Source organism: Triturus cristatus, chromosome 4_2 (genome assembly GCF_964204655.1).
Source record: "Triturus cristatus chromosome 4_2, aTriCri1.1, whole genome shotgun sequence".
NCBI classification, from domain to species: Eukaryota; Metazoa; Chordata; class Amphibia; order Caudata; family Salamandridae; genus Triturus; species Triturus cristatus.
Window position 1 is genome coordinate 486,196,200 of NC_140586.1, and position 21,637 is coordinate 486,217,836.

Genomic DNA, 21,637 nt, shown 5'->3' on the forward strand with positions numbered 1-21,637 from the left:
CTACAAAACTGCAGTTTGTGAAAAATGAAAAGTATTAAACCTATGTGAAAGTGTAAATTACTCAAAAGTGTAAGTTGTTTTTGTAAGTCAGGCCCCTTGACTGTGAAGGACCTCTTCTATGTTGCCTCTGCTTCATTGGGGGGGGTGTCTAGGTTCTGGTCAACCATAAACTGTAGTTTTTCCATGGTGCTTTAATTTTTCTAGCTATTTTGTCCTTAAAATTTACAAATTCATGTCTCTGGTTACCCTAATTCAATTTTAATGATATTGGCATCTTTTTGCTCATTTTTCTCTCTAGTTCTCTAAATTAGTTTGACATTTTTATTGTATTCTTTTCTTGACTTTAAAATTGTTTATACTGCTTGAACATATCACACTCTTCACTGCGCATCATCTGCTGCTTGTGGTAGAGCTACCATGGTTTAAGAAGTGATTCTCTAAGAACTGTGTTTTGACCTATCCAGATTATTTTGGCATGGATCACCTGCCAATTGGCAAAAGTCTCAAGTATCACTTTCCTTCCCGCAAATCAAATTGGATATTGTAGAAGAGGAGCACGGCTGTTGGTGTAGAAAGCTGAGTCATTCAGTGTGATAGAGAAAGTTTGAGGGATTTTGTTAGTTAAGTAAGATGGTAACACGGCCACAATTACAGTTGCTGATTGATCAGGTAAATTTTTATATAAGATTTTCAAAACTTGATTTTGTCACTGAAGTTAACATTGCTTAGTGGTGGCAGTACACCTGTTATGTTATGTTACAGTGGATTGACTTGTCAGCATCAGGTTTAACAGCAGTCAGATAGCATCCTGGTTGGGTCTTGGTGACCATGATAGCTTGTGTCACACTTAATTTAACACACTTAGTAATTTAATTGTGGCACCTCTAACTCAAGGTATAAGTGGCATTTTAGCAGGAGGCAATAACAGCATGGTATCAATATAGAATTGTGAAGATATATGAGCTGTCTCACAAGCAGGTCTCTGTGTTTCTTTAATCTCTATGGTTACCCTAATTAGTTGGCTTTTCTCCAACCATTCTGTTCACCTTTCTTCTCAATCAATGGGTTGTGACCTTTAAATTTGAGCCACAGTTGATTGTCATCATTGCCTCTATGTACAAAATGATTGCACGTTTTTACTTTGTCTTATTAGCCTATGGGTATTAATTTTTTGGGATTTTGACATCACGCTGCAAACCTTTCAATGGCTGTCTCAGAATTTCGGTCAAAGAACTAAAATGCCCTGGGGCAAGGGCTTGTGGGAAGACCACAATTGTGTAATTGATGTCCTACACTAGGTCAAAACAATTTCTCGAGCATTTGTTCTTGAGGCTTATTGAAAACATCAGTAGTGATGTCCTCACAGATTCACAGTTTTGCCCCACATATTGAACCTAAAAATCCCTCTGTTTTTTTATTTTGTACTCGCATGGATAGTTGCCATGCAACCAGCGGTGGTTGCTCCGTAGGAGCAGAGGAGCATCGTTTTTTTAAATTGGGGTGTCTAGTTGGCAGAGGTAGGTACCTTTGACCAAATAGGGACCCTTGCTTCTAGTTAGGGTAAGGAGGATACACACTTTAGATAACCCCTGCTCACCCCATTGGTAACTTGGCACGAGCAGACAGGCTTATCCCAAAGGCAATGTGTAAAGTATTTTTACCAGTATTCACAGTATCACAGTGAAAACACCACAAATGGACACCCCACCAGTTTAGAAAAATAAAATATCTTTATCTAAACTACACAAGACCAAAACAACAAAAATCCAACATACAGTTACTTAGTAGAATGTCTTTAAAATGTTTGTTGCAAAAATAAACTTGTAGATGATAAATGCGACACTTTAGTCTCAAAATACCTGGGATGTGTAACGCATAACAAACAAAAAGGGGCGCACAGAAGGCGATGCGACGATTCTTCCTGCACTCTGGGTCCGATACCACAAGATGGTGTCTCGATGCGTTGCGACGATCCGGTGTGATGCGAAAAAATGGCGTCTTTACTGCAATGCGACAACGTGGAGGCGATGTGTGCACGCCCGACGGCCGTGCGGCGAACTCGGTGGTTTTCTGAGCCACGACAGGCCCTGCGACACACTGCCCCGGTGATGCGATGACCCCCTCGGCATCTGCGACACGCTACTCCGGTGTTGCTGCAGCAATCAGTGGCGGCGCACTTCCTCAGCGATGCGATGGCCCAGTGACACGCTTCTCTGGTGATGCTACGGCACCCTCTGTGGCGGCGGCACGCTTCTCCGGTGATGCAACGGCGAACAGCGTCAGCGGCGACTCGCTTCCTCGGTGATGCGACGCCGGCTGCTGCGGCGGCATCACGCTTCTCTCTCGTTGCGTCGTGCTTCCAGTTCCCAACAGCAAAAAGGCCTCACACACAGTTACAGGCTCTCCTGGCAGACTGGAACTCCGAGCAAGGAAGTTCAGGGAAGCTGGGGGGTGAAGTCCTTTTGTGCCTTGGACTTTAGAAACAGGAGGCCAGCTCTTCTCAGGCCCTTGGAGACTTTTCTTCAGATGGACACAGCACACAGCAAAGTCCTTCTTCAAGCAGGGGACACAGCACACAGCAAAGAACCTTGGTCCTCTCCTTAGTAGAAACAGCAAACTGAAGGCCAGCCCCAGAAACACAGCAAGGGCAATACTTCTCCTCAGTCGCTTCAGCTGATCTTCTTTGGCAGGGATTCCTCTTGATCAAGAAGTAGTCTAACTTTCAGGGGTTTCAGCTCTCATATTTATACCCCAAACACCTTTGTTCTCTATGTGTGAGGGGTCCTGGACCCAGTCCAAACCAGTTCTGGGTGCACTCTGCCAGTGCACATCTTCTTCCTTTATGAGTGTGGCCAGGGCCATTAGACACCCCGAAGAGGGTGGATCCAGCATTGTGGAAGGCAGGCACAGCCCTATTCAGGCCTAGGTGCTACTCCTCCCACCACTACAAATGCAGATAGGTCTATTTAGCCTAGTGCTGACTCACCCAGACTCCTGGAGCCACCTCAGCCCCTGTCACTCTCAAACCAGACAGTCAATCCACAAACAAACAGAGGCACACAGGAAGGTTGAACAAGAAAATAGCCACTTTCTAAAAGTGCTATTTTCAAACACGGTATTTAAAACCCCTCTTTACTAAAAGATGTGTTATTGAATTCTGAGTTCAGGGATACCAGACTCCAATTTTCTATCTTGCGCCTATGGGAAGATATGCAGGTAAACATGTTACACAGCATTCCTCATTCTGCCCTATGGGCAAGCTAGCCTTTCAATAGTGAAAAACGAAATTGACAGTATTTCACTATCAGGACATGTTACCCACACTAGTACATGTTCTACCTTTCACATACACAGCACCCTGCCCAGAGGGGTAGCTTGGGCCTACCATAGGGATGTCCAATGTGTAAGAAAGGGAAGGGTAAGGCCTGGCAAGTGGGTACACTGGCCAGGTCAACATGGCAGTTAACAAACTACGCAGAGACCTCTTTTCAGGGCTACTTATGTGGGTGGTACAATCAGTGCTGCAAGCCCACTAGTAGCATTTGAATTACCAGCCCTGGCACACTTAGTGCACTTTACTAGGGACCTACTGGTAAAACAAATATGCCAATCATGGATAACCAATCACAATATCAATTTACACAGGGAGCCCTTGCAGTTTGACACTGAGTGGCAAAGTGCCCAAATAATCTAAACCAGCAATAAAAACGAAATCCAGCACAGTGTCAAAAATACAGGAGGTAGAGGCAAAAAGTCAGGGAAAACCACGCCAAGGATGCCAGGTCTAACAATCGCCCTCCCACACTGCTGGGCGAAAAGCATAAAAAATGAAATGGTAATAAAATGATTTTATTACCATTTTATTTTTGATGCTTTCTGGCATCAAATGGAGTGCGAGGGCAAGGTGGGGCCAGTGCATCACTGTTTTTAGGGGAACAACCTTTACAACGCAACTTTTACAACGCACTACACTTACAACGCAATTTTTACAACGCAACATCCACTACAACGCATTCCATTACATCGCATGACACTACAACGCATTTTTAAAAACTACCTTTACAACGCATTCCATTACATCGCATACTACCTTTACAACGCATACCATTACAACGCATAATATTACACTACACTATCCAACACTTACCCTACTGTTGCACCCCCTGGAGTTAGAATAGTAATTTTTACCCCTATACTATCCAACACTTACCCTACTGTTGCACCCCCTGGAGTTAGAATAGTAATTTTTACCCCTATACTATCCAACACTTACCCTACTGTTGCACCCCCTGGAGTTAGAATAGTAATTTTTACCCCTATACTATCCAACACTTACCCTACTGTTGCACCCCCTGGAGTTAGAATAGTAATTTTTACCCCTATACTATCCAACACTTACCCTACTGTTGCACCCCCTGGAGTAAGAATAGTAATTTTTACCCCTATACTATGCAACACTTACCCTACTGTTGCACCCCCTGGAGTTAGAATAGTAATTTTTACCCCTATACTATCCAACACTTACCCTACTGTTGCACCCCCTGGAGTTAGAATAGTAATTTTTACCCCTATACTATCCAACACTTACCCTACTGTTGCACCCCCTGGAGTTAGAATAGTAATTTTTACCCCTATACTATCCAACACTTACCCTACTGTTACACCCCCTGGAGTTAGAATAGTAATTTTTACCCCTATACTATCCAATACTTACCTTAAATGCAATGTAATATTATGCGTTGTAATGGTATGCATTGTAAAGGTAGTATGCGATGTAATGGAATGCGTTGTAAAGGTAGTTTTTAAAAATGCGTTGTAGTGTCATGCGATGTAATGGAATGCGTTGTAGTGGATGTTGCGTTGTAAAAATTGCGTTGTAAGTGCATGCGTTGTAAAAGTATGCGTTGTAACGTCATACATCCCTGTTTTTAGTGATTGGCTGCAGTGAGGAGTGGCCACTTAAGTTTGCATTGCACATGTTGGTTTGGCCAGCTACGTTGCTACAGCCAAAACCGACTTGCACAATTCAAACCTCTCCAATCGGACTGTCTTAGACAGCTGGGTTGGAGAGCAGACACAGGCCGACAGTGCCTTTTGGAGCATGGAGTCAGCCTACTCCAGCCAATAAAGAAGCTTTAAAACAGCATCTTGATTGGATGAGAGAGTTGGCTGTGGGCTTCGTGCTCAGAGGACGTGCTGCAGAACAACGAGGATGCACTGCCTGCGTGGAATGGCAGAGTAAGGTAAGTGATTTTTTTATGTGTATATTTATGTTAATGTGTATATTATTTTTTATGTGTATTATGTATATGCGCTATATATATATCTGTATATGTATGTGTATGTTATGTGTATTTGTTATGTGTATATTTTTGCGCACCCACCCCCTTGTGATTTACCACCAACAGCCACTGCATACAAGTAAAGCTTATGATAAGATCATTTGAAAATCTCACAGAAAAACAGGTAACCAAAGTAAAGAATTTCTCAGTGAACTAAGATAAAATTGTTAGATTTCATACATACCTCTATTGTCAAACAGTGGAAATGCTACATGTCTGCTAAGAAGTGATCTCTCAACTTCAAGTTGCATAATATTGAACTGCTTAATTCTGAACAAGCTGCAGACTCCCCAACTCTTATTTTATGGATTCTGTATACATGACATTCCTGGGCCCATGCCACAAGTGCATGGTGGCCGTGAACAGTTAAAACATGAAGTTGAAATATGTCAGAATGTTACTGGACAGGAGCAATTATAGATACAGGGTTTTGTAATCTTGATGCCTTGTATATTCACTGAAATGCTCTGCTGCGGCCAACATCTTTGCCATCTCGAATTTTGGACCCTTGCCAAAAGACTGTTATATCTGTGTCGATTTAATTTGCCACACAGCTGGGTATTATTAGTTCAAAGCCAAAAACAATCATTTCAAGGAAGCAGACAATCCATTTTGTACCAAACCTGTAATTGCAGCCATGATGGCATAAGTATCTTTCCACAACAAGGAAACATTGAGCATGTCAAAAGTGGCTGACAAGTCCAACAATGTCAGGACAACTTGTGACCAAATATTCTGATCCCACAGGCGCTCTTCCTGAATATCTCCCAAAAAAGACAAAATTCCATGGCTTGCACAAAAGGTTGATTCTGTCCAGAAGCAAACCACCTTATAGATAGGATTAACGTTGTTTGCAAGCCATCACAGCCAACATTTTGCTAGTAAACTGAGGTTAAAAATAAATCCCTAAAGTGTAACAAGAGTCAAAAGGGGATGCAGACTACCCCATTTTGACCAGATGTATCTCAACTTGTCCACCATAACCCTCTCCAAGTCTAACAAATGATCTACCTTTTGAACCTCTGGCTGTTTATTCCTAAGCACTGGAGTCTAACTAGCCAGAAGGCTGATTCCTATCTACCAAATTTTCCCTAAGAGGAACTTTCTGAAATCCTCATGAGAAGGCATCATAGTAAGACACAATGAACAAGTATGAGCAGCCATTTAATTTAAAATCACCAATAGGGCTGAACAATCACAATCTATCTTTTGCACAATATTTGGGAAATATGATCTTATAGCCTTAATTTTCTGAAGAATTAAACAAGAAGTCCCACCCTCCAGCTTCCCGGACTTTCTCAACTTTTCTTCCAGGACCTAGGGTGTGTCTAAACATTTCATAGTTTTACTGTGCACCAATACTTTGTCTTACTCACTGAGCTTGTTTTATAGATTTTACAGGGAAGAGCCAAAATATTGAAAGATTTTAATTTAAAAAAAAAAAAACATCTATATGAGCCCTAGTGGACCCCTCAGGTGCAGGCTCAGAATTACAGACCCAAATGAATGCTTTAAAAAAACGCAAAGAACTCCTTAGGAGTACAGTGTTGGTTAATCACAAATAGGAAAAATCTACCTAAAAAATAATCTGTCCAGGAAATGAAATATAGAGCATTGAGTAGTTATAGTGATGCCCAGAGTTAATATCTAGTCCAGTTAATGCTCAGCCCATTAAAATGCTAGGTGAAGTTGAGTTCCGATTCACATCTTAGACATTTTTAAACATATTATTCTCTTCAAGTCCTAATGAGATACAAAACTTTCTGGAAAGTATTCTCACACTACCGCTGCACTGGGTAAGATGCACTGTAGAAAGGAAGCAAAATGTCTCCTCTACCGGACTACAAGACTAGGGTGAGGGGGTGAGGGGGAGTCGGGTCACCAAACAGCCATCACTTCCTATGCTTGAATCAGATTTCTGTGACGGCAAGAAACGCCAACCCCTGTTGAAGACCAGACTATGAATAAGAGGCCTCCAAGGTGGAAGTTTCTAACCTGAAGCCAGGGAAGAAATGAAGCAGTCAGTTGGAGCAGTAGGACCCTGTGGACGTCTAAATGCAATGATAGTCCTGAGATAGTTACCAGTTTTGTGGTGGATGTGAACAGGTGTACTTTAATTAAGGGGCACTTTTACTCCACTGTTGGCCTTTCATTTCATTATAGTGAAAGAAAGTGGTCTATTCTAAATTCAGTCCAAAGGTATAGTACCTTCACTTCTTATTTGTCCAACTATGACTGGAAGTTACTCTGTATGTCTCTGTGTGTGCGTGTGTATGTGCGTGTGTCTGTGTGCATGTGCGTGTGTGTGTTCATGCATGAATAGATTATAATGTTGTTTGTGTATATTGTTGATAAAATAAACATTTAGCCATGCCCCTTTGACTGTATTCAACTACAAATAGTATGGACTAGATCCTCACAAGGAAGGTAGCACATGTTCAAGTCGCCGCAGAGATGGTTCTGAGCATGCAATTAAATAACAATATATTTGCAAATTTGAAGCAAGATCCTGTATTATGATTTAAAAAAAAAAAAAATTCTGGTATATTTAAAAAACATTGGGAAAGGTTAGTCCCCACAAGGCAGGTATCCACGTATAGTGCCCACAAGGATGGTAACATGTGTGTACGTGTGTGTGTATATGTGTGTATGTGTGTGCATGTGTGTCAGCATGTATGTAGGTATGTCTGTGTTTGCATGCTTGCGCATGTATGTCTGTAGTTTATTTTTTAATCCTAAGGCTTCCTTTTGTGGCTGTGGGGAGGATGAAGGGGTGCCCTTCACACTCCTCAAGTCACATTGCCATTCTGGGGTTTCAATAGAGGAGATTGAACAGAATAACTCCGTGTAAGGCTTTTTAGAACAACAGAATCAATCAAAACAAAAATCAGCATATATCTGTTGTGTTTTTATGCAGAATATTCATCTACTACTTGGATTTCTTTATGAACTATGCAGAGGATGCCAAAACACAGTATACATGTTTTTATTACATCTCGTTAGCTGAATTGAAGCAATACATGCTGAGAGGCAGACATCATAAGCTGATTAAGCGAAAATATCAGATATTTTTATACAGTGGAGAGGGTTTACACACGGTGCTGTCAAGTCTATAGCGCACACTAAATTATAATTAAAGCCTTTCTGCTCCACCAGAATCTCATTTGAAATCTCAGTGGAATTACTCTTCCTGCAGTTATTTAATTTATGATCCTTTAGCCAATTATTATACAGTTGGTTCAGAATCACATTTTCTTAAGGCGCCCTTATTAAATTATAACGGTGTATTTCAAGAGCCTAGGCCAACTTTGTGATGTAAAGGTGCACGGATTTACTGCGATCCTTTCACCGTTTTCATGCATTCTAACTGAGAAAGAGGTAAAACATATTACTTTGTCTTTCTTCTCTTTACATATTCCGCCAACTGGCTCTATTATCTTGAGAGGCAACAGGAAATACAGCCTCCATTTTCCTTTTGCTGGGATGAGAAGAAGCGGGCTTCATGCTAGTTGCTGTGCAGAAAAGCAGTCACACGGAGTGTATGTAACACAGTCTTTTTGCGAGTGATATCTTTGTTTGAGTATGAGGTAAACCTAATAAGCTCCCCAAAACATTTTAAAAGCCAGTAAATGAGTGGCTCACAGGGACATACAAAGACATCTTGGGAATTACCTGAAAACTCATCACCGCTAGGGCCCTCATTACGAGTAGCCCACTTTTTTTTCAGTTCAATTTGCGTTTATTTAGACCATTGGTCCTCAAACCTTACATTACCTACTGGCGGTCGCCAGTAGGTAGTTATAGTTAGGACCCCTTTTCCATAGGAAATCCGCAACATTCTATTTTGAATAACTTTGGCGCCGGTCGACGAATCCTCGCAAATTTTTCAAAATAGGTGGGGCGCTACGCTCCGCTCCTTCCCTGAAAGTCTCGGGGGGATTCGTCAAGCGGGGGCTGAGATAAAAGGGGGGTCCCAAAACGCGTTTTTCCCATGCATTTTTCCATAGGACCTTTAGACAGGGCTACAGCCCGAACGGCTGAACAGAATTACTAGAAATTTGGCAGAGAGGTAGTCCCTAGGTCAAGGAAGTGCCTTTTGTAGGTTTGGTGTAAATCTGTTCAGTAGATTCTGAGAAAATAGCCTTTAAATCAATATATATATCTGAGCCAGCTTACGGTACGCTTACCGTAAGCTTACCGTACGCGTACGGTGGCGTGCGCGAGCGCGATTCTGATTGGTTGTCAGATCTTAGTAAACATTCGAATCGGCCGAAACCAGGAAGCGGCGGCCGCCATTTTGTGTGTTTCACTCAGAAAAAAAAGAGTGAAAACAAGAAAAGGGGGCAAGGAGGAGAGTTACAGACCCCCTTACATTTGTGAGGCGGTCAAAGAAGGACAGAAAAGTACAAAGAAAACATTTATTGATTTTTAAAAAAATCACGGGGTACGCGTACGGTAAGCTTACGGTAAGCGTACGGAAGAAAAAAAAAAAAAAAAAAGAAATGAAATGCAGATTTAAGAGTTTAGATATTAGGGGGCTCTAAAAAGAGCCGTTGTGTTTATGAAGTGATTTTTTAAGTGGTACCTACAAGTAAGTACCGATGCAGAGTCTAAGGTTCAAGAGGAAGACTCTGTTCCCTTCATCATTGAAGTGCACACCATCTCCTCTATAAATGTCTTGCATGTCATAACGCAAGTTGTTGTGGTAAATGGCACCCATACCATAGTCACGGAGGAAAGCAGAAACAGATTTGTTGACGTGCTTCCTTGCTTTGTCAATTTGCGGACAGAAATGATTGGACCAGTTCCATTTTTGCCTTTGGCATATGTTGGAAAACACAAAGGCAGTTTTAGGGAAAAGAGAAAACAGTTGTGCAAAGGTGTCCTTCATAAGCATTTCCAGACCTACCCCAGTCAAAGTGCCTAGGTCATTGCCACCACAGTGCACTATTATGAGGTCAGGGTGTTGGTTTTGCATGAAGGATTTCACCAATGGCATCAATTGGTGCCACTTTAACCCTCTCTGACCAATCCATTTAATGTCTACATTTGGCAAAGCAAGGTCTCTCACCATACCTGTTTTCTCTGCAAACTTTTCACTCCAGAAGACATAGCTGTGCCCTACAATCCACACTGTGAACATCTTCAAAGGAGATCTGGATGCACTCAGGAGGTGTAATTCAGTAGAATGGGAAAAAGAAATGAAAAACAGTTCGGAAATGGAGGCATACATATTTTTTTTTTTTAAAAAAGAACTGATTGGCTGTTTCATACCATTCTACACTAAAAACTAGGCTGTATGTGTAAATTGATAGAAGCATGTTTTGTATTGGTACAGAAAAATGTGTTACCAAAGAACAGTACTATGGATTTGCTGTAAGGTTTGAAAAGTCAAGCACTCTTGCTCTGTGGAATTGAAACATTGTTGGGCGAACTTCTGACCTAACTCCACACAGCAGTGTTCCATGAGGTGTTGCTATGGTAGCAGGCAGAAGTCAAGTTGGGGGAAGGGTACTTTAAGAAAAGGGTTGGTTTTCAACCAATAGAAATGTGTGATTACATTTGAAAAAAAGGGGGAAGCACTGAGATTTGAAACTTACATGTATATGTGTGGAAAAATAGAGGGAAACTTTGCCATTTTCTGGTTCTGCTGAGAGGAGAGAGGTGTAGAGAACAGAGATCCTGGCTCTGATAATCTGCTGTTTGAGTGCCACATTTCTTTCACAACTAACTAATTTTAAAGGTGAGTTATGAGTTTGAGAGGGGATGTATATGGTAAATTAAGAAATGAATAATAGAAATGCAATTCCTTTTGTAGAAGTTGTGTTTACTCTTTTCTGTTTTGGGAGAAATTTAAATGTGAGGAACATGTAAAATAATATGGACTATTTTTTCATGATAAATTAAGTTGTACTGGTAAAAATAAGGAATACTTTAAGGGTTTGAGGTTGCAGTCAGTAATGCAAATACATTCAGCATCACTAAGGCTGGTTGCCCTTGCTGGAGTGTAGGCAGTCACCGAGGATACACATGGTGGTGGTCTGAAAAAGCAGTTTGGACATGGGCTTTTTAAAAAAATCTAAAAAGTGGATTCATAATGTGTCAGTCTGTAAAAGTGATTTTCACTTGCCAAAAAAAAAGAGCAGTAAGTGTGCATTTAAATTGGCAAAGAAATTTCGTTTTGTGACTAATGTGAAAACATGTCTCTGTGTGCAAATAGGAATTACAGGCAGAGATTTTTTGCGTTTTGCTCTGGTGATTTCACAGTTGCATTAGTAGGAAAAAGGGGGAGCGATTTTTTGGGGGAAGAAGCAGACTCTTAGCACACACCCAGCTCCTTTCCATGTATAATCATGCACAGTATTTAGAAGCGAGTGGGGTTTTGAGGTTTCAGTCTGTAATGCAAATACATTCAGCATCACTAAGGCTGGTTGCCCTTGCTGGAGTGTAGGCAGTCACCGAGGATACACATGGTGGTGGTCTGAAAAAGCAGTCTGGACATGTGCAATTAAAAAAATCTAAAAAGTGGATTCATAATGTGTCAGTCTGTAAAAGTGATTTTCACTTGCCAAAAAAAAAGAGCAGTAAGTGTGCATTTAAATTGGCAAAGAAATTTCGTTTTGGGACTAATGTGAAAACATGACTCTGTGTGCAAATAGGAATTACAGGCAGAGATTTATTGCGTTTTGCTCTGGTGATTTCACAGTTGCATTAGTAGGAAAAAGGGGGAGCGATTTTTTGGGGGAAGAAGCAGACTCTTAGCACACACCCAGCTCCTTTCTATGTATAATCATGCACAGTATTTAGAAGCGAGTGGGGTTTTGAGGTTTCAGTCTGTAATGCAAATACATTCAGCATCACTAAGGCTGGTTGCCCTTGCTGGAGTGAAGGCAGTCACCGAGGATACACATGGTGGTGGTCTGAAAAAGCAGTCTGGACATGGGCTTTTTAAAAAAAATCTGAAAAGTGGTTTCATAATGTGTCAGTCTGTAAAAGTGATTTTCACTTGCCAAAAAAAAAGAGCAGTGAGTGTGCATTTAAATTGGCAAAGAAATTTCGTTTTGGGACTAATGTGAAAACATGACTCTGTGTGCAAATAGGAATTACAGGCAGAGATTTATTGCGTTTTGCTCTGGTGATTTCACAGTTGCATTAGTAGGAAAAAGGGGGAGCGATTTTTTTGGGGAAGAAGCAGAATCTTAGCACACACCCAGCTGCTTACCATGTGGAATCATGCACAGTATTTAGAAGCGAGTGGGGTTTTGAGGTTTCAGTCTGTAATGCAAATACATTCAGCATCACTAAGGCTGGTTGCCCTTGCTGGAGTGTAGGCAGTCACCGAGGATACACATGGTGGTGGTCTGAAAAAGCAGTCTGGACATGGGCTTTTTTTAAAAAATCTGAAAAGTGGTTTCATAATGTGTCAGTCTGTAAAAGTGATTTTCACTTGCCAAAAAAAAAGAGCAGTAAGTGTGCATTTAAATTGGCAAAGAAATTTCGTTTTGGGACTAATGTGAAAACATGACTCTGTGTGCAAATAGGAATTACAGGCAGAGATTTATTGCGTTTTGCTCTGGTGATTTCACAGTTGCATTAGTAGGAAAAAGGGGGAGCGATTTTTTGGGGGAAGAAGCAGACTCTTAGCACACACCCAGCTGCTTACCATGTGGAATCATGCACAGTATTTAGAAGCGAGTGGGGTTTTGAGGTTTCAGTCTGTAATGCAAATACATTCAGCATCACTAAGGCTGGTTGCCCTTGCTGGAGTGTAGGCAGTCACCGAGGATACACATGGTGGTGGTCTGAAAAAGCAGTCTGGACATGGGCTTTTTAAAAAAATCTAAAAAGTGGATTCATAATGTGTCAGTCTGTAAAAGTGATTTTCACTTGCCAAAAAAAAAGAGCAGTAAGTGTGCATTCAAATTGGCAAAGAAATTTCGTTTTGTGACTAATGTGAAAACATGACTCTGTGTGCAAATAGGAATTACAGGCAGAGATTTATTGCGTTTTGCTCTGGTGATTTCACAGTTGCATTAGTAGGAAAAAGGGGGAGCGATTTTTTGGGGGAAGAAGCAGACTCTTAGCACACACCCAGCTGCTTACCATGTGGAATCATGCACAGTATTTAGAAGCGAGTGGGGTTTTGAGGTTTCAGTCTGTAATGCAAATACATTCAGCATCACTAAGGCTGGTTGCCCTTGCTGGAGTGTAGGCAGTCACCGAGGATACACATGGTGGTGGTCTGAAAAAGCAGTCTGGACATGGGCTTTTTAAAAAAACTGAAAAGTGGTTTCATAATGTGTCAGTCTGTAAAAGTGATTTTCACTTGCCAAAAAAAAAGAGCAGTAAGTGTGCATTCAAATTGGCAAAGAAATTTCGTTTTGTGACTAATGTGAAAACATGACTCTGTGTGCAAATAGGATTTACAGGCAGAGATTTATTGCGTTTTGCTCTGGTGATTTCACAATTGCATTAGTAGGAAAAAGGGGGAGCGATTTTTTGGGGGAAGAAGCAGACTCTTAGCACACACCCAGCTCCTTTCCATGTATAATCATGCACAGTATTTACAAGCGAGTGGGGTTTTCAGGTTTCAGTCTGTAATGCAAATACATTCAGCATCACTAAGGCTGGTTGCCCTTGCTGGAGTGTAGGCAGTCACCGAGGATACACATGGTGGTGGTCTGAAAAAGCAGTCTGGACATGGGCTTTTTTAAAAAAATCTGAAAAGTGGTTTCATAATGTGTCAGTCTGTAAAAGTGATTTTCACTTGCCAAAAAAAAAGAGCAGTAAGTGTGCATTCAAATTGGCAAAGAAATTTCGTTTTGGGACTAATGTGAAAACATGACTCTGTGTGCAAATAGGAATTACAGGCAGAGATTTATTGCGTTTTGCTCTGGTGATTTCACAGTTGCATTAGTAGGAAAAAGGGGGAGCGATTTTTTGGGGGAAGAAGCAGACTCTTAGCACACACCCAGCTGCTTACCATGTGGAATCATGCACAGTATTTAGAAGCGAGTGGGGTTTTGAGGTTTCAGTCTGTAATGCAAATACATTCAGCATCACTAAGGCTGGTTGCCCTTGCTGGAGTGTAGGCAGTCACCGAGGATACACATGGTGGTGGTCTGAAAAAGCAGTCTGGACATGGGCTTTTTAAAAAAATCTAAAAAGTGGATTCATAATGTGTCAGTCTGTAAAAGTGATTTTCACTTGCCAAAAAAAAAGAGCAGTAAGTGTGCATTCAAATTGGCAAAGAAATTTCGTTTTGTGACTAATGTGAAAACATGACTCTGTGTGCAAATAGGAATTACAGGCAGAGATTTATTGCGTTTTGCTCTGGTGATTTCACAGTTGCATTAGTAGGAAAAAGGGGGAGCGATTTTTTGGGGGAAGAAGCAGACTCTTAGCACACACCCAGCTGCTTACCATGTGGAATCATGCACAGTATTTAGAAGCGAGTGGGGTTTTGAGGTTTCAGTCTGTAATGCAAATACATTCAGCATCACTAAGGCTGGTTGCCCTTGCTGGAGTGTAGGCAGTCACCGAGGATACACATGGTGGTGGTCTGAAAAAGCAGTCTGGACATGGGCTTTTTAAAAAAACTGAAAAGTGGTTTCATAATGTGTCAGTCTGTAAAAGTGATTTTCACTTGCCAAAAAAAAAGAGCAGTAAGTGTGCATTCAAATTGGCAAAGAAATTTCGTTTTGTGACTAATGTGAAAACATGACTCTGTGTGCAAATAGGATTTACAGGCAGAGATTTATTGCGTTTTGCTCTGGTGATTTCACAATTGCATTAGTAGGAAAAAGGGGGAGTGATTTTTTGGGGGAAGAAGCAGACTCTTAGCACACACCCAGCTCCTTTCCATGTATAATCATGCACAGTATTTACAAGCGAGTGGGGTTTTCAGGTTTCAGTCTGTAATGCAAATACATTCAGCATCACTAAGGCTGGTTGCCCTTGCTGGAGTGTAGGCAGTCACCGAGGATACACATGGTGGTGGTCTGAAAAAGCAGTCTGGACATGGGCTTTTTTAAAAAAATCTGAAAAGTGGTTTCATAATGTGTCAGTCTGTAAAAGTGATTTTCACTTGCCAAAAAAAAAGAGCAGTAAGTGTGCATTCAAATTGGCAAAGAAATTTCGTTTTGGGACTAATGTGAAAACATGACTCTGTGTGCAAATAGGAATTACAGGCAGAGATTTATTGCGTTTTGCTCTGGTGATTTCACAGTTGCATTAGTAGGAAAAAGGGGGAGCGATTTTTTGGGGGAAGAAGCAGACTCTTAGCACACACCCAGCTGCTTACCATGTGGAATCATGCACAGTATTTAGAAGCGAGTGGGGTTTTGAGGTTTCAGTCTGTAATGCAAATACATTCAGCATCACTAAGGCTGGTTGCCCTTGCTGGAGTGTAGGCAGTCACCGAGGATACACATGGTGGTGGTCTGAAAAAGCAGTCTGGACATGGGCTTTTTTTAAAAAATCTGAAAAGTGGTTTCATAATGTGTCAGTCTGTAAAAGTGATTTTCACTTGCCAAAAAAAAAGAGCAGTAAGTGTGCATTTAAATTGGCAAAGAAATTTCGTTTTGGGACTAATGTGAAAACATGACTCTGTGTGCAAATAGGAATTACAGGCAGAGATTTATTGCGTTTTGCTCTGGTGATTTCACAGTTGCATTAGTAGGAAAAAGGGGGAGCGATTTTTTGGGGGAAGAAGCAGACTCTTAGCACACACCCAGCTGCTTACCATGTGGAATCATGCACAGTATTTAGAAGCGAGTGGGGTTTTGAGGTTTCAGTCTGTAATGCAAATACATTCAGCATCACTAAGGCTGGTTGCCCTTGCTGGAGTGTAGGCAGTCACCGAGGATACACATGGTGGTGGTCTGAAAAAGCAGTCTGGACATGGGCTTTTTAAAAAAACTGAAAAGTGGTTTCATAATGTGTCAGTCTGTAAAAGTGATTTTCACTTGCCAAAAAAAAAGAGCAGTAAGTGTGCATTCAAATTGGCAAAGAAATTTCGTTTTGTGACTAATGTGAAAACATGACTCTGTGTGCAAATAGGATTTACAGGCAGAGATTTATTGCGTTTTGCTCTGGTGATTTCACAATTGCATTAGTAGGAAAAAGGGGGAGTGATTTTTTGGGGGAAGAAGCAGACTCTTAGCACACACCCAGCTCCTTTCCATGTATAATCATGCACAGTATTTACAAGCGAGTGGGGTTTTCAGGTTTCAGTCTGTAATGCAAATACATTCAGCATCACTAAGGCTGGTTGCCCTTGCTGGAGTGTAGGCAGTCACCGAGGATACACATGGTGGTGGTCTGAAAAAGCAGTCTGGACATGGGCTTTTTTAAAAAAATCTGAAAAGTGGTTTCATAATGTGTCAGTCTGTAAAAGTGATTTTCACTTGCCAAAAAAAAAGAGCAGTAAGTGTGCATTCAAATTGGCAAAGAAATTTCGTTTTGGGACTAATGTGAAAACATGACTCTGTGTGCAAATAGGAATTACAGGCAGAGATTTATTGCGTTTTGCTCTGGTGATTTCACAGTTGCATTAGTAGGAAAAAGGGGGAGCGATTTTTTGGGGGAAGAAGCAGACTCTTAGCACACACCCAGCTGCTTACCATGTGGAATCATGCACAGTATTTAGAAGCGAGTGGGGTTTTGAGGTTTCAGTCTGTAATGCAAATACATTCAGCATCACTAAGGCTGGTTGCCCTTGCTGGAGTGTAGGCAGTCACCGAGGATACACATGGTGGTGGTCTGAAAAAGCAGTCTGGACATGGGCTTTTTAAAAAAACTGAAAAGTGGTTTCATAATGTGTCAGTCTGTAAAAGTGATTTTCACTTGCCAAAAAAAAAGAGCAGTAAGTGTGCATTCAAATTGGCAAAGAAATTTCGTTTTGTGACTAATGTGAAAACATGACTCTGTGTGCAAATAGGATTTACAGGCAGAGATTTATTGCGTTTTGCTCTGGTGATTTCACAGTTGCATTAGTAGGAAAAAGGGGGAGCGATTTTTTGGGGGAAGAAGCAGACTCTTAGCACACACCCAGCTCCTTTCCATGTATAATCATGCACAGTATTTACAAGCGAGTGGGGTTTTGAGGTTTCAGTCTGTAATGCAAATACATTCAGCATCACTAAGGCTGGTTGCCCTTGCTGGAGTGTAGGCAGTCACCGAGGATACACATGGTGGTGGTCTGAAAAAGCAGTCTGGACATGGGCTTTTTAAAAAAACTGAAAAGTGGTTTCATAATGTGTCAGTCTGTAAAAGTGATTTTCACTTGCCCAAAAAAAAGAGCAGTAAGTGTGCTTTCAAATTGGCAAAGAAATTTCGTTTTGGGACTAATGTGAAAACATGACTCTGTGTGGAAATAGGAATTAAAGGCAGAGATTTATTGCGTTTTACTCTGGTGATTTCACAGTTGCATTAGTAGGAAAAAGGGGGAGCGATTTTTGGGGGGAAGAAGCAGACTCTTAGCACACACCCAGCTCCTTTCCATGTATAATCATGCACAGTATTTAGAAGCGAGTGGGGTTTTGAGGTTTCAGTCTGGAATGCAAATACATTCAGCATCACTAAGGCTGGTTGCCCTTGCTGGAGTGTAGGCAGTCACCGAGGATACACATGGTGGTGGTCTGAAAAAGCAGTCTGGACATGGGCTTTTTAAAAAAACTGAAAAGTGGTTTCATAATGTGTCAGTCTGTAAAAGTGATTTTAACTTGCCAAAAAAAAAGAGCAGTAAGTGTGCATTCAAATTGGCAAAGAAATTATGTTTTGTGACTATTGTGAAAAGAAATGTAATATATTTAAATAAAATAAAGGAATTTTTTTTTAGTTTTTTTCAGGTATTGCTGAAGAGCAGTGGACAAAATTTAGGATGCCTACAAAATCCAGAGTTCAAAAAACGCACAAAAAAAACCTATATTTGAAGACAACTAGAGGACCAAAGTTAGTAGAAGATGCTCATGTTGGGAAAAAGAAAAAATCTTCTGGTAAGCAGAAAAAACTATTTCTAAAAAATATATTCAAAAGAATGAAAAATGTACAAAATGTCTGTACTCGAAAGGATGTTTTGAAAAAAAAAGGAGAGGAAAAAATTGACAATTTAGTTAATGCAAATATACCTTCAGCAACTGAAAAGATTTATATAAATAGAAAAACAGCGTTTAAAGAGATACGTAGAAAAATGTTTCAGAGAAGAGTTATGTCCAATTTGATGAAGGATGTGAAGAAATATAAGAAAAAGACAAAGTTTTATAAAAGAAAAAAAGAAATAGAAGCCATTGCAGCAAAGGCATTAGAATTAGAAAGGAAACTATTCATTTTAATTTTGAAAAGGATGCGTACATTAGACAAAATGGTTAATGTACTGAAATCACATAGCAAAAGGAAAAGAGTAGTGAACAGAACAAACTTTTGTAAAGTGTTTTTAGGAAAGTGGATGCATAGTTCAAGTAGTGAACCTTTTTTTAATGAAGAGAGCTATTTTCAAAGTAATAGTTTGCTGCATGCAGTTGACACCAGAGGTCGTTCTTACGAAGTAAAAAATGGTTGCATAATGGAGAAGGAGATAATGGTTCCAAGAGATGAGGTACAAGTGATGGCAGATGAGGCTATGGGGAGACGTCCTAAAGCCCCAGTGTACACTTGGAATTGTAGTAGTATTTGCACTGTGCGTCAGGAATCTATTGACAAATTTCGAGAGTTTCTAAGAGAATATAGTAAAAAAAGTATAAAACAGAAGATTAAGGTGCTTCAAAGTCTGGATCCATGCAGAGTGAGAGAGAATACTGGTTTGCAGGGTCATTCTCTGGCTTGTCTATCTAGAAAAGTGTGCAATAGTGTTTTCCATCATTTTAGGATGCTGGCTGTTCATCATACTGAAATGAGAAAGTTTGTGAGACGGTTGTATTTTGCCAAAAGTCCAGCAATAAAGTTAAATGAATTGAATAGGGCTCTGTTCCGAGGAACGGTATCAGATGTAGAGAAGGTTGTTGATGAAATTCAGTTTTGTTACTTTGGTCCTGAACAAAACAGTGCAGAGAAGGACACAGTAAATGAGGAAGAAGTGGAAGAGAATGTAGAACCCTCTGTAAGTAACACATTTAATGATCACATAACAAAATTTGCAATAGTCTCTAATGAAAGACCAAATTTTACTTGTATTTGTTGCCGCAGTACTCATTATAGAAAACAAACTAGGAATGTTGATCTCTACAGAAAGAGTGAAAATGAAGATAATTACAAGTGGAAGGATTTTGCCACATATATATTTCTAGAAAATTGTTTTGATTTGGGTGAAGATCAGCGTATTTGTAAATACTGTTACAACAAGTTAGAGGAAAATAGAATGCCGACCAGAGCTGTACATAATAATTTAGAATTGGATGCTATTCCTGCTGAACTTTCTGAATTAAATACATATGAGTCTATACTCATTCAATGTGTTCATCCGTTCCAGACCATAGTACGTATGGAGCCCAAAACTGGTAAATTACCTCCTTCTGATTTACTGAGAGGTTTAAAAGGAAGAGTGGTGTATTTGCCCTTGGATTTGAAAAAAAATATGGAAACTATTGATGCGGATACTTTGGAAACTGAACCATTAGTTATTCTGGTTAATGGTGTACCTACAAAGAATAAGAAGATTTGGCAGGAGCTGGTAGATGTGCGGAAAGTACAAAGAGCAAATTTGTATTTGAAAAGGAATAACAAATGGTATGAATCAATTTATATAGAAGAAGAAGAAGAAGAAGATTTACAAGAAGACACAGAAACACCAACTGGACAAATTGAAAAAGTGGACAAGTCAAAGGAAGAAGAAATTTATGAACATTTTAGCATACATCCTCTTCATTCAAAAGAAGTTATGGGAGATAATATTGATCTCTTTCAGATGAAGAAAGCAAAAGGAACTCCCGTGAGTGTATGGGAGGAGAGCTTGGAAGCTCGATGTTTTCCCCAGCTGTTTCCTAAAGGAAAAGGAGGACGATACGATGAACGTCCAGAACAGATTCCAGCTTCTGAGTATCGGACTACAAGACTATATGCTGAAGATCCCAGATTTTGACAAAGTATTCCTTATTTGTTCCATCTTTTATTTGAAAGCGACTTGTCTGCACTGTCTTATGCAGTAAATCACATTTTAAAAAGTGGAGTACATTTACAAAATGTGTCTGCTAAGGATTTTATGGAGAAAGTGCAGCACCGAGATGATCATTTGGAAACACAACTGATCAATCTGATGGCTTGTCAGCGTGGGACAAATGAATATTGGTACCGACGCCATGGTGAATTAAAATGCATGTTACGGAATTTAGGAACACCAACATGGTTCGTTACCCTAAGCTGTGCGGAGTACGCTTGGGATGATTTACTGGATTTTCTACGAGAGGCAAATTCAAACATTAAAAACATCGAATACAAGACAGCAGGAGAACTGTGCTCATTGGATCCGGTTAATGTTTGCAGATATTTCAATCATAGATTTGAGGCTATGATGTCCTTCATCTGCAATAAAAAAAATCCACCTCTTGGAGAAGTAGTAGATTTCTTTTGGAGAAAAGAGTACCAGGCAAGAGGTGCTCCTCATATTCATATGCTGTTGTGGATCAAGGATGCCCCAAAGTTTGGAACAGATACTGATGAAGCAGTGTTATCTTTCATTGAAGAATATGCAACATGTGCTATACCAAAAAGCACAGAAGAGAAAAAGTTAAAGGAGCAAGTTTTACGTTTCCAAAGTCATCGGTGTGGAAAATACTGTCGACGGAAATACAAGAGCAAAGATAAATACTACACTAAATGTCGATTTGGATTTCCTAGACCTGTTCTTTCAAATGGAAGAGTCAACAGTTTTATGTCAGCTGTGAGACATACTATCACAAGAAAATCACCTAAGAATACCTACAACCTAAAAAGAAAAGAAGAATCAAAAAATATAAATGACTACAACCCAGTCATTTTGTCCATGTGGAACGCTAACATGGATATACAGTATGTAGCTGACAATTCCATTGCTGTTGCTCGATATGTAACGTCTTACATTACGAAATCAGAAAAAACAGAATTGAAGGAAATGTGGGAAGAGATTTCTCACGAGAAGACTGTCAGTAAGAAGCTGTACAGTTTCAGTTTGAAGATGTTATCGCATCGAGAAATTGGATCCTACGAATGTTCAGATAGGTTATCTTCTGCAAGTCTCTACTCGAAGTCAAGAAGAAGAATTTGGGCAAGTTTAGGCCTTGCAGCAATGAGAAATCGGGTACTGAAATCTGTTGGAGAAATTG

The 21,637-nt window shown here is 40.3% G+C and overlaps 1 protein-coding gene across 1 annotated transcript in view; it reads right to left on the reverse strand.

The window, feature by feature from the left end:
* Window positions 1-21,637, reverse strand: part of ST6GALNAC5 (ST6 N-acetylgalactosaminide alpha-2,6-sialyltransferase 5) — a 727,364-nt gene that overhangs the window by 208,488 nt on the left and 497,239 nt on the right. The window lies entirely within an intron of this gene.